Source organism: Acomys russatus, chromosome 6, assembly GCF_903995435.1.
Source record: "Acomys russatus chromosome 6, mAcoRus1.1, whole genome shotgun sequence".
Classification (NCBI taxonomy): domain Eukaryota; kingdom Metazoa; phylum Chordata; class Mammalia; order Rodentia; family Muridae; genus Acomys; species Acomys russatus.
The window spans coordinates 59,414,066-59,427,486 of NC_067142.1; positions in this window are offsets into that span (position 1 = coordinate 59,414,066).

The window sequence follows — 13,421 nt, forward strand, 5'->3', positions numbered from 1 at the left end:
ACCATGTTCACCTTGTCCTGTATCTGCCTCTTGAGGTAGTATTAATTCCACGTCATAGCTGATGCAACTAAGCTGTCAATATCACACCACCACCATCTTCCCTCCTGGGGGAAGTCACAATCCGGTGCATTACATGGTAGCTCCTCCTGTCCCTCACACTTTTTTTCCCCAGAGATTGATAGAGTTTATATTTATTATCTGGCAGTTTCCATGTGTGGGATGTTTTGTTTGTTTCGGTGGGTTGTCTCAAGACTACAGCCAGGGTTTTTCTGAAATGAACATCTTCAGAATCAAGCAGGCCAACACTCAAATATAAATACACAGGTATTTATAAACATGTGACATAAGCATTTTGTTTTACACTTTATTGTAAATATATTAACATTTTTTAAATAATAGAAAGGCAGGTATTGGCTGAGATAGATTCACATTTTAACAAGCAGACTATAGCCAATCTAAATCTGATTTCTGTAGGCTAATGCAAGGGAAGGCAAAAGAAATTAGTGTTCTTCCTCACAACCTCTAAGTTTTTCCTCATTCTCTTTTTGACATATTTTGGGAGTCTTGTGTGTTCTATTGTACAGCTGTCCTGTCTCCTAGGGCTACCTGCGGCAGAAGCCTTGACCCTTCCTTTTATGTCCTTGATATCGGTATCACTGTAACCTGTCACAGCTTAGCAACCTTTGCAAACACATTCAGCACCAGAGCCATAACTAATTCGGGCAGAGTGGTGGGTAGCCTGGCTCTCCTTCAGAAGAGACTTGGAGAGTTCAGGGTCAGGATGTCTCTGGTGGCTTGTGGCTGGGTCCCCCACCAGCACTGGGATTCATTTTATGCTTTCATATACTCAGGTCTTCCTCCTCTTTGGTGCTGAAGTGGGCACAACTCCTTTTCCCAGTCCCTTGTCAGAGAAATCTGGGTTGCTTACTTGAGCTCTTTCCTGCAGCGTGCAAAATGGACTGAGTTTGAACGGTCATGCGGTTCTCTGTGGTGTAAGGTGCTGCTGCCGTGAACAAAGCTGGGAATCTTGAAATCTGGCCCTTGACCTTCCAGTCATTCAAGGCAAGGCTGGGCTTCCAGCACCACTCCTGGCCCACCATCTCTCCCATTCCTCCGTTCGTTACCCAACTGTCGGAGCATGAAGTGGTTTTGAAAGTGACTCTAGTCACTGTCTCAATGACTTATTAGCTGCTTGAGTTTGAACACTTGATTTCTCAAACAAAAAACTTCATTTCTCTTAGACTAAGTGAGCATAATAATAGGTTTGTGGTAATTAAATTGGATAATAGGGTGCTAAACGCAGTGCATGTCATAGAGTCAGTGCTTGGTCATAGCAATTATTACCATATCGTGATTTCATCACCCAACAGACAAGTGAGGGTCTGGACAGAATAAAGATAGGAAACAGAGCGAGCCAAGGGTAACAGCGTGACTACAGTGCAGAGGAATATTTTCTCGCTGTGTTTCTTGCCAGATATGACCCTTAAGTGCTTACAGAGCTCAGATTTTTAGACAAAGCTTCAGTTAGCTGCAATTAACAATCAAAATGTATGCATTACACAGGGCTGAGGGAGCTAGGGAAATTGCTCACTTGAAAGATGCTTGCATGAGGACATGAGTTCAGTCCCCTGGACCTATGTGAAAAGGCAGGTGTGATGGTGTGTGCTACTGATCTCAGCACTGAGGAGGTGGAACTCCTGGACAGCTGAACCCCATTAGTGAGCTTCAGGTCCTACCAACAGAATTTAGATAAAGCAAACAACATGGATTGACATCGTGGGGGACTACAGTGGAGGTTGACCTATAGCACCAACACACATGTATAAAAATACAACTGTTGTTTTAAAAAAATCAAAATCCGAATCATTCTAGTTTATCAACAAATAATCAGAAGCCAGATGCTGAGGTGAAAATCTGCTGGCTCAGAGAGGCAGAGAAAGCACTCAACTGACCTTCCTACTCAGCTCACATCTCAGAGGAAAAAGTCAAAAGGAACCTCACTAGGTCAGCTGACAGTCTAGGAGGAAAAGGCCAAAGGCTCTCTGGCTCAAAGTTCAAAAGAAAAAAAAAAGCCCCCCTTCTTATCTACATTGTCTTAAATGCCCTTCAGCTGGTTTCTTGCTCTGTCTCTTCACAGTTAACTGTATTAAATTCTGTGTACTGAAAGCTCTTGGATTAAAGGTGTGAGCTAGGGCTGCTTGAACCACACCATAATTCTGTTTAGAAAAAAAACAGGAAGTTCTTGGATTAAAGGTATGTGCTAGGGCTCCACCACACCAAAGAGGAAACAGTGTTTTATAGTTCACAATCTCGAAGTCCACAATGGGCCAAATATCCTACAACATACAACACACACACATAAAACACAAATTGTGGATAAAGAGGCTAGCCAGGCATCTTCCATTAAGCCCTTTTACATATGGGCCAATGAGAAACAGAATACAGAGAGATGGGCAGAAGGGTTACTTGGATCCCTTCACTCACTCCACGTGACTGTTCTTTTCAGGCATCGCTACTGGCCATTCAAACACAGCACCTCTCTTAATTTCCACTTAGTGAGTTGGAAAGAGTGGAGATAGGTCAGTCCTCAAAGAGGAGGGCAAATAACCTTGGGCAAAATGTAGCTTTTATATTCCAATTGTTTGTAGCAGTAGATACATTAGAAACAAATTGCATGTCCTATTTGTTGGCAATAACCCAATGGAAATAAATGTATGTGTCATTTAGTAGCACTGCTAAGCATAGGGCTCATGGTCTTGACTTCCAAGGTAAGATGGCCTTAGGTCATCTTAATCTCTGTCTGAGGAGGAAATGTAATATCCCTCTTCATTTCTAACCAGGACCTCAAATATGAGCTAATGCACTCTTTGGGATGGTATTAAATAAAAAGAAACTAATCAATGTCATTGTAGCACCTTGTGCCCCAGCAATGGTTACATCACAGTATCCGCAGCTTCAGCCTCCCTCGTCCCAGTTTCAATGAGGTGGCCAGAATCGGTGAGAAGGAGACCAAAGACATGCTGCTCACAAACAACCCCCCCCCAACAACAACAACAACAACAACACACACACACACACACACACATACACACACACACACAGATTTCTTGAGTAGCTGCCTGTTTGAACCTGGGAAGATTATAAATGAAGAGAGGGAGAAAATTCTTCCTTTGTTTAGCGACTGTTATGTCCTCATCCACCCTAGCCCTGCCTACAAAAAGCTGTTTTACCAGCCAGCTAAGATTCAGTACTGACTCATTGTGTTCACCAAATATCAACTGTGTGTCAGACAGTGAGAACAGAAGAATGATCCAAACAGACAAAATTTTCTAAGAAAAGTAGAACATGGAAACCTAAGGCAATGGGATAACAATTGAGATGTAATATGAATAAATTAATAAAATATATTTAAAAAAAGAAAGAAACTTAAGGCAAGGATGAGGTGGAGACAGAAAGGACTGAGCACATAGGTGGGATGAATAACTGGGGTCTTATGTTGAGTGGTGTGGAAAAGAATGGGAGATTGCACATAGCAGAGTGAGATCATCTGATATATCTTACAGGGTCATCCTGGCCACTATGATCTGTTGTCTGTGGAGCCTCGAGGGCAGAAGCAGGGAACAGGCTCATAAGAGCAGTAGATAATCAAACAGACCAGGTGGCAGTTTGCAACTGAGAATGGCAGTCAGGAGATAAGAATATAGGCGTTATCAGTGCATCAGTAACTTTAAGTGAGGCAAGCCAGCGTGCTCTGTGTCCTTCTGAGCCCTTTGATGCACAGGAGGCTGGGGAAGATGTAGAGGGTTATAACTAAAGTGGTGATTTTTTGTTTTTTTGGTTTTTTTTCCAAAGCAAGTACAGAGAAACAGGGAAGCAAGGGAATTGACGGTGCAAAAGAGAAACAGTGCAGTGATGAAAAAGAAGGGAGGTGAGGAGGAGAATAAGGAGAAGTTAGAATCAGCGAATAAAAGGAACAGAAATAAATGGTGTTGACTTGGGCAATATAGAGAAAGGAAGAACTTAAACCAGGATGTGGGACCCTTGAGGCTGAGATGGAGGGGACTATAATTACTGACAGTATACAATCCTGGAACGTGGTGTGATTGGCTGGCATGGCTTCAAGAGGTCAGCATTAGTACAACACTCTGACAAGATCCATGAAGAGGATGTGGGGACTCACCACCAGGTGAGGAGTTCCCAGACCCATCTGCAGAATCAGGCCTTGGGGAGAGTTTGTTAATATTTACAGCAGTGTTGAGCATTCTGGTCATGTACTTGACCATTCGTCTGAAAAGATCTGTCCAGGATCTTTCAGGGCTGTGAGGGACTTGGACTCTACATGGGAAGGTTTGCTCAATGGTGGCCACACTGGTAAAGCCATTTATAATGTAATAGTCTTCAGTCCAGTCCAAGAGAGAACAGCATGGTTGATGATAGGTTAAGTATAGATAAAAGGTCTAGGGCGTGGCACTTAGGATGCTGCTGGATACCTAAGCTTAGCCTGAGAATTTCTCTTTTAGAGTGGGCCGAACCAGATTTTCTCTTTAAATGTCTGCAGTATTTGGGTTAGAATGTCAGTCTCCAAGTCTAGGCTTGGAGGGATGACAGCAAGTCAGAGAATGGAAAACAAAACCTTGTCTACCATGTGCTCAGTGTGTGCATTATTTCACACAGTCATATAACAATCTCAGGCATTGGTAGTAAGTTAGCCCTACTTTGAGAAACTGGGGTTTAAAAATAAATGTAAGTTGCTACAAGTTGCCCAGCTATTTCATGACAGAGCAGAGCTTTTAACTCCTGCCTGTCTAACGTCAAAGTCCATCCCCTTCACAAACACTTTTCTGATGTCTTCCTCTGACAGTCTTGTACTTACAATGGGCAAGGCAGCATATTAGTGTGTATCCTGTCAAATTTCCTCAGTTCACAGAGAAAGGCAGGTTCAATGACATGACATGCTCATGTTCCAAACCTTGTTGATTCTAGGCTTAGTCCTAGAAGGTCTGCTCTTCTTGTAGACAATACAGTCAAACAGAGGGATGGGCACAAATTCCCGTAGCTGTCCTCCTGTCTATGCAACAACACAAGCATTTCCATAGTTCCTTGTAGTTACTAAATGTTTTTTTCATATAGTTATTTCATTTAACCCTCACGTAACTCCTAAAGATACCTAGTAATATTATTTCCATTTTTTTTTAGTTGAATAGGAGGCTCAGAAAAGCTAAGCCAGTCCATCTACAACAGTAACTAAGCTACAAAGAAGGACAGCCTTGATATGTGAAGTATATCTCCAGCCCACCCATTTCTCTAGATTGTATGGGGCTCTCCTATGTGTTACACATTGTAATAGAGAATGAGAGCACACAGCAAGAACAAAGCTTAGTGCTAATTTCAAGGGGCTCCCAGACCATTAGTAAATCCATCCAAGCAGAGGAGAGAGATGCAGGAGAAGGTAGGACACGCTTGCTCTCAGCACAGCCACTGCTCTGGCAAGGAGTTTAGTGGAAGAGGTCCTGCTTATTGAAATAATTAAGAAAATTGATGGTGAGCATCACTCTTTACTGATGCTGGCTCTTTTCAATAGTAGTGGTGTGTGTGTGTGTGTAGGTATGAAAAGCAAAATATAACTAGGGCTGGAGAGATGGCTCAGCAGTTCAGAGCATGTGCTGCTATTTCAGAGGACCTGAGTTCAGTCCCCAGCACCCATATCAGGTGGCTTGCAACTACCTGTAGCTTCAACTCCAGAGTGGTCCAATGCCTCTTCCCGCCACAGACACCTGAACACATGTGTGTACACACACATGATCAAAGAACTAAGATAAAATCTTTACAAATGTCTCTCTATATAGCCAATTTATCTGAAGTCAAGAAAGAATTGCTACTGTACGGACAGTTCAAAGTTTCAAGTGTTTTCCAGTGTCATGGTTAAGACACCAAGCCTGCCTATTTTCCTCTGTTCATCTTTGAAGCTAATATTAGGCCCAAAGAATGAGGCACATATCCTTGATGAAGTAGGCGAAGAAAGATGCTAGAATTTGGAAAGACTGGACAAAAAGAGAGAAAAGGCACAGCTTTCCAGGGTTCTAATAAAAAAAATCTCTGTAGGGGAAAAAATAATATTTTCATAATAATCCCTTTTGGAGGCCAGCCAGCCAAGCCAGGTCAAGTCTAGCTTGGAAACACGCCTCCCTGACTATTTTGGGATTTCTAAGAGGGAGAGTCACAGGAATGGGGCACAGCTGGGCAGCAAGAAGCCAAGAGTTTCTTCAGCAAAGACCTCATCCTGACTTGTTTTGCAGGAGAAACAAAAGTGGGAAGGGCCTTTACTCTCCCTCGGGGGACATGTTGAATATTCAAAATATTAACTTTGGAATCTCAGTGCCTACAAGTTGGAAGTGCACAAACTCCAAGCTGTTGTTGACTGGATAGGCAGAGAGCGTCTCAGAACCATCTGAGGATGTCATTCCAAGCCCCACAGCCCTTCATCAGAAAACAAAAGGATGCAATGACCAATCCAGAAAACTGACCAAATGGACTGCAACCTCCAGGCATGCCAAATGCCTAAACAGATCACAAACCAGCATTGGAGACCATCATAGGACAGTCAATACTTTCAAGGAGAATCTAAGCTTTATTGGACTGTCCACAAACCCTTTGCTGCAAGCAGGGATTTCACTTTTTTCATCCTTGCAGATGGCCACCTAGAACAGCAAGAGAATCTCCGGGAGCCGCCTGCCTTGATCCCTCACTGCTGGGGTTGCCCACTGAGCCAATCTGCTGGTCTGTTCCTTTGATGAGCATCCCGAGCTTTGTTGAACAGTGTGCATCAATCCCCGTTGTCTTGTTGCTTTTAATAGCGTTTGTTAATCTCCTGATCCCCATTTGCCTAATTCTTGCTTGAGTGTGGACTATTCTTTCCTCCGGCCTCACAAGTGTGCTCATGTTGCTCTTGAGCAGGAAGAATTCCTTCAAGTATCCTCTTTCCCAATATTTCACATTGATATTTTTCCATATCTCCCCTTACTAAATTCTACTTTCATACCCTGCATTGACTTTCAAATGAAAGTCAGCTGCAATTACTCAAGGACATGAAGGAACCCTGAGTGCACTGTGTGGGCCCCCGATATTTGCTACATGTGAATAAGGAGAAAGAGCGGGTGCAGAGTAGGACTGGCCGTCAGTATCTGAACCATAGAGGGAGAAGGTGGAGGTGACAAAAGCCAATAGAGACAGTAACAGTATGGACAAAGGGGTGCAGGGAAAGACCTCAGTAAAGACAAATGGAAAAGAAGTTAAAAAAAAATGCACCAGACAATCAGAGTTACAATAACCCAGCTCTCAGAAACCAAGCCTGTGTTTACTTCTTGGGAAAGACTATTCAAAGACAAAAGTTTCAAAAAAAAAAAAAAAATTAGAGATTAAAAGAAGGGAGTTTTAAAAAAAAAAAGGAAAAAAAATAAAACAAACAGAGAGGATGAGGGCACAGTGGGACAGAGCTGGCCTGCTAGATTAACATTGGGTGTTTAATGAAGAAGAAATAAATGTGAAGAGGGGAGCCCATGGGGTGCAGCCTGATGAGGTCTCTTGTTTGCTTGCTGGTTCCAGCTTTGACCCTCAGTGTTCCTTCCTAGACCCCCAGATGCCAGTCACATCCTTGGGTGGTTCTTTGCAAGGTTAGGTCACGAATCCTGGTCTCATCTATGGGTCAGGTTGACAGTGCTGGTCATGATTCTGGCAGTCCTTCCGGAGTCAGGTTGTCACCTCTGGGTGGTCTTTTCCCATATCCAGCTTGTGTTTGGAACCTGTGTCTGTGTTTCCCTGCAGACTCAGGCTCCAACCAGGTTTCCATATTACTAAATATTGTGTGGTTCCTCCACACAATCTAGGAATTTGGCTGGCTTGGTTTCGTCATATAAGTCCATGATACTCTCCAGAGGGTGTGGTTCATGAAGAGCCCAGAGTGTCCGTGCACAGATAAAAGCCAGTTTTCCCTTCGCCTCCCCTCCCTCTGCCGATGCTCCTGCTCTGTGCAACTTTTGTATCATTACTCAATCTTCTTTCCTTCCTTAAAATATCTGTCAATGACTGTTCAGGGCAGCTCTTCCGTGGCTGCCCTAATTCACGATGATGACAGAGTCGCCCGCTTTCACTGCGACCAGCGAATCCTTCTGAGAAGAACTCTGAACTGTTTCTTCTACTTTCTAAAGTTGCCTATTTTACTACTGGAAATATAGATTTGGGGCAGTCACTCCACCTCTCCTCAAAACTGTTTTTCAGCTATTCCTGTTTTGTTTTCTGGGAATTCTAACCAGAATGTACGTTTCTGTCACCCGCCGTCTTCTGACAGGCAGTGCTGCCTCACCCACATTCCTTTGAAATGAGACACAGAATTGTCAAGGAATAAAATCTGATCAAGCGCTCACATTTGTTTTAAAGGATTACACTGTCGAAGAAATGAAGCTGTGATTGTAGACGACACTAAGCAAAGGCAGGAGTTCACACTATGGCCGAGGAGAACGGACAAAGCAAACGAACCGAACTGAATTGTGGGAAGAATGAAAGGCAACCCTATACATCCAAGAAGACACGGCTGATCTCTGAAGAAAAAAAACAAAACTGCATTTCAAAACAGAAAGCAACAGAAGGGATGTTCTGTCTTGAGGTGTCTCTTGGACATCTTCGTCTCCTCGTTTGGACGCAGCAAATCCCCCCCCTCCCCCGCGCTCGGAGAGGGATTGCCTAAAGTTGAGACAATTGATGAAAGTCTGGTTTTGTACGTCTGAAACTAGGGCTCCATGTTCATTGCTTTGTATTCCAAGATGCCTGCTTGTATTTATTTAGTGTTAAAAATTAGTGTTGTTTTCATATTTATTTCTGGCCTCCACAGGCACCTATGTGCATTCAGACATAAACATTAAGAAAGAATCTTAAAAAGCATAGCAGTAGAAATTAGAACCTGTGTGTGTATAACAGAAAAGAAATAAATAAAGCAAAACAAAGAATTACGAACTTTGGCTAATCTTTCTTGCAATAAGAGTTAATCAACAGATCTCTAAAATCAATATTCAGTATTTTGAAGGCCTGGCCATCGTAAAAAATGGTGTTATTTGATAGTAGACCATGGTTTTCAATTATAATTTCTGTGAGAAATAATTCAGCCAAGATTTTTTTTGCCAATTATATTACTTTTACAATGTCAAAATATATCATTTGCATCCTATTCCTTGGTGTCAGTTTCATAGTTGTTTAACTCCGGGTCTGTTTGTCAATCAGGTTACTCAGTCCTGACAGTCCATGGGTGGTTGGTTTTCTCACCCTGGTATCCCAGTGGGTTGCTTCTGGGAACGTGGTGTTTTGTTTGTTTTTTAATTTACTTTTTTATTCACTTCACATCCTGGTCATAGCCCCATCTCTCCTCTCCTACCAGTCCCACCGTCCCTGCTCTCCCCTCTCCCCTTCCCTACTCCTCAGAAAAGGGGACGCCCCCCTTCTTATCCATGCCAGATCACCAAGTCACATCAGGATTGTGTGTGCCCTTTCCCCCTGTGGCTTCGCAAGGCAATCCATTCAGAGGGGAGAGATCAAAAAGCTAGCATCAGAGTCCATATCAGAGACAGCCCCGCTCCCCTTACTAATGAACCCCCATGAAGCCTGAGCTGCCCATCAGCTACATCTGTAGAGGGGGCCTAGGTCCAGTCCATGCATGGTCCTTGGTTGATGCTTCAGTCTCACAAGCATCTCTGGGCCCTGGATAGTTGGCTCTGTTGGTCTTCTTGTGGAGCTCCTGCCACCTCCAGGTCCTTTCCCCACCCCATTTTCCCATAAGACTCCCTATGCATCACCCAATGTTTGGCTGTGAGTCTCAGCAACTGTTTGGAACCCCTGCTGGGTGGAGCTTCTCAGAGGACAACTCAGTTAGGCTCTTTCCTGCAACCATAGCAGAGTCCCAGGAGTGTGTTTTATGGTGAGCTAAGCCTCTCTTTTCTGCATTCTCATAGAGCTGAAAGTAGGTGTCTGGGCAGGGTGATGCCATCTACCAATGAGATGCTTTCACCTCTCTTTTGTTACCTGAGGGTTTGTAGATACTGCTCCAGCTTGACCTTGCTTCTTTGTATCCATATTACTTTGGCCTGGATGGTTTGACATCTTTCTTTCTCCTTCAAGTTCCATAATTTTACTAAGATGCTCCCCCCACTTTCATATCCCAACCCAGCTTCTCTTAGGACTTGGTTTGCCCCTGAGTCCAGCATATCTTGCTCCCCACCTTATAGCCTCTCACCCCAGCCTTTCTGCAACAACCAGTCTCATAATCTTAGAGCTGATGGCACCGAAGTACACGGGATGGGCCTTCTGCAGGGGAGGGTTCTAATTCTAGTCCAACTTCCAATTCTCTCCACATTCACTTCAAAACAAACTCTCAGGTACACACCTGGCTGAGAAGAGAGCATGCTACCCTTAGGATGCTGACCCTTGCAATTTCTTCAAATACAGGAAACTCAACTGTGACCACAGGCATATGAAGAGGCCGTGGAGAAATGCTTCTCTCTCCCTCTCTCCCTCCCTATACACACACACTTTCTCTCTCCCTCTCTCCCTCCCTAAACACACACACTTTCTCTCTCCCTCTCTCCCTCCCTAAACACACACACTTTCTCTCTCCCTCTCTCCCTCCCTAAACACACACACTTTCTCTCTCCCTCTCTCCCTCCCTATATATATACACACACTTTCTCTCTCCCTCCCTATACACACACACTTTTTCTTTCCCTCTCTGCCTCAGACCCTCTCCCCCCTTCTCTCAGCTTCTGCCTTCCTAAAGGCAAATTTACTCTGAGAAAATGTCATAATTCTCAATTTCAGTTTATTCCCTGCCTCAGCCCTCTGCCATTCTTCTTGTCTGCAAACATTTTCCTACTCACCCCTCCCTCTCCCCCATTTTATTCCCCAAAGGTTTCCTGTGTCCTTCCTTGGTTGTCCAAGGAAATGTCATCAGTTCAACAGGATCGAAGTTTCAGTGATGATTTTATGGTTCTCTCTCTCTCCTTTTTTTTTTCATTCTGGAACTCTCCACTCTGCACCTTTTCATGGATTATCTCCACTTTGATGCCCATCTCTCTCCTAATTTCTTCATTTGTAAAAAAGCCATAGATATGTTCCCCCACCTGACTTTTGTTTCTGCTGGCGCGTTTAGTGACTCTTCATTAACTGTTGCTTTACCTCCATGTCGCCCGAACATTGGCTTGATTCTGAGTGGAGAAACATGGAGGCAGACGGAGAAAATGAAGGGCACAATCTGGTTTAGGTTTTCCAGTATGTCTTTTTCTTTGGAAGGGCATCTCAGCACAGATTTCAGTGTACAGGCAGACCATACCTATGAACCCAAATAAAGCTCTGTGCAATGCTGTGTGGGGTGCACCTATAACTTCTCATTCTCCCCATGTTCATTTAAGAATAACCTCTCGGATACTTAGCCTGGCTGGGGAAATAATATGGTGCCCTGAGTATGCTGACCCTTGCAAACTCTCCAAATATAGAAAACTCAACTACATAATTCTTAGTAGTATGGAACAGGGTTTGATTTTTATTCTAAAATTAAAAAGAGAGAGAGAGAGAGAGAGAGAGAGAGAGAGAGAGAGAGAGAGAGAGAGAGAGAGAGAGGAAGAAAGTCAGGAGTCTGGGTAATAAACAGGAACTACTTCTCTTGGTTTTGTTTTGTTTTTTTTTCCCCATCTGAAATGTCAGTTCTCAAGTTTCCAAGGCCAAGGTTAACCCCCAAAGCTCCTTGCATTAATTAGAGGCCATATAGGGTGTTTGTGTGCCCAAATGGTTGCTAACCAGGGGTAGCAGTAATGCCTGTGAACTTGTTAGAAGCACCGATCAGCGAGCCTCTGCTGCAGGGGAAGCTCCGGTGGAATCCTGCAGCTGGAGCCTTGGGTGGACTTCTGGTCACTTGGCTTTATACGAATCCCTCTTCTAAAACAAGGACCACGATTTGTCTGAAGTTCCTGGTTCCTCACTTATTTTAGTCCAAATATCACAGAATGTGGGATTTAGGTTGGTATTTTAGGGTGACAGTTCTTTGAGGAAGATGGACAGTTTTTTTTTTTTTTTTTTTTTCTCTTAGCTGCTTGAGAAAAGGATGGGCCTGGACCTGAGGCTAGAGGCCCAGCTTAGCTCCAGATCTGCAGTTCATTAATGGATGACCTCAGACAAGCCACTTAACCTCTCCAGGCTCCTCTGGGCCATGTAAATGCCACATCATTGAGCAACAAAAGTGCTCTCTGTGTTTCCTCATTAGCTGAAGTTTAGTGACTTAAGTGAAAAGGTTTCTGTTTTCCCTCCTGTGAGATGTCATCGATGGGAAGTGCTCTGTCAGAGCTTTGAAGCTTCAACTATTGCTAGTCTTAATTTAAGTAAATTCATTCATGTCTAGAGACAGTGACCATTTCCCCCAAGTCATGGTAATTTGGTTAAATTTCCAGTCTTTACCCAAAGCTTCAGAGCATAAGGGAAGCCTGCTTTCTATTTGTCCTGAGCTCCGCTTCTACAGAGAATGGCAAGTGTCCAATCCCAGATGCACAAGGCAAGATGCCATGCAAGTCATCCTGAAATCAGCATGCTATTTCTGACTGTTCTGTGGATCCACCCATTTGCAGTTGAGATCAATACCATTCTTTCCACTTAACCAAAGAATCGCTGTTGGAATTTTTCTGTTAATAGCAAAGTTTGTGACAGTCGCATGCGTGAATGGAAGAGTCTCCCTGCATCACTTCAGAGAACATTAGCTCCAACACCCAGATGGGTCCCTCATTTCTTTGTGCATTTAGTCAGTGACTTAGGGTGTAAGAAAGAGTCTGCTGGCCAAGCTGTGACTAGTTGCTAAGAGTCTGTGATCAGACCCAATAATAGAGAGCAAGCATTTAGAGACTTGGAGGACAATTTGACTTTGGAATGCTATCCAACCTCATATAAATAGATCTGCATTGTGGAGAAAAGTTTAGACCACTGTGGGTGTGATTAAATAAAGAAAGGACTTTATGTGGCCCACTTTGTGTTTCTCATGCTAGGAAGAATGGACGTATAGTTTTGGGAGATAAAATACAAAAAGAATGTAGGTCCCTTGCTCAAAATTATTTAGAATTCTAAGAAAAAAAAATATTAACCAATACATTAAACCAAGAATCCTTATAATGAACTTTCAAGAATCTGTGGCCTGTGTAAATACACAGGTCAGACGCTAATGAAGCTGAGCCTGTATATATCCTAGGAAGATTCATGCTATAACACACGGGATCCATGCTATAACACACGGGATCCATGCTATAACACACGGGATCCATGCTATACCACACAGGATCCATGCTATAACACACGGGATTTTGACTTTAGAAATCAAGGCTCTATAAGTCTATAGTAATCATTTT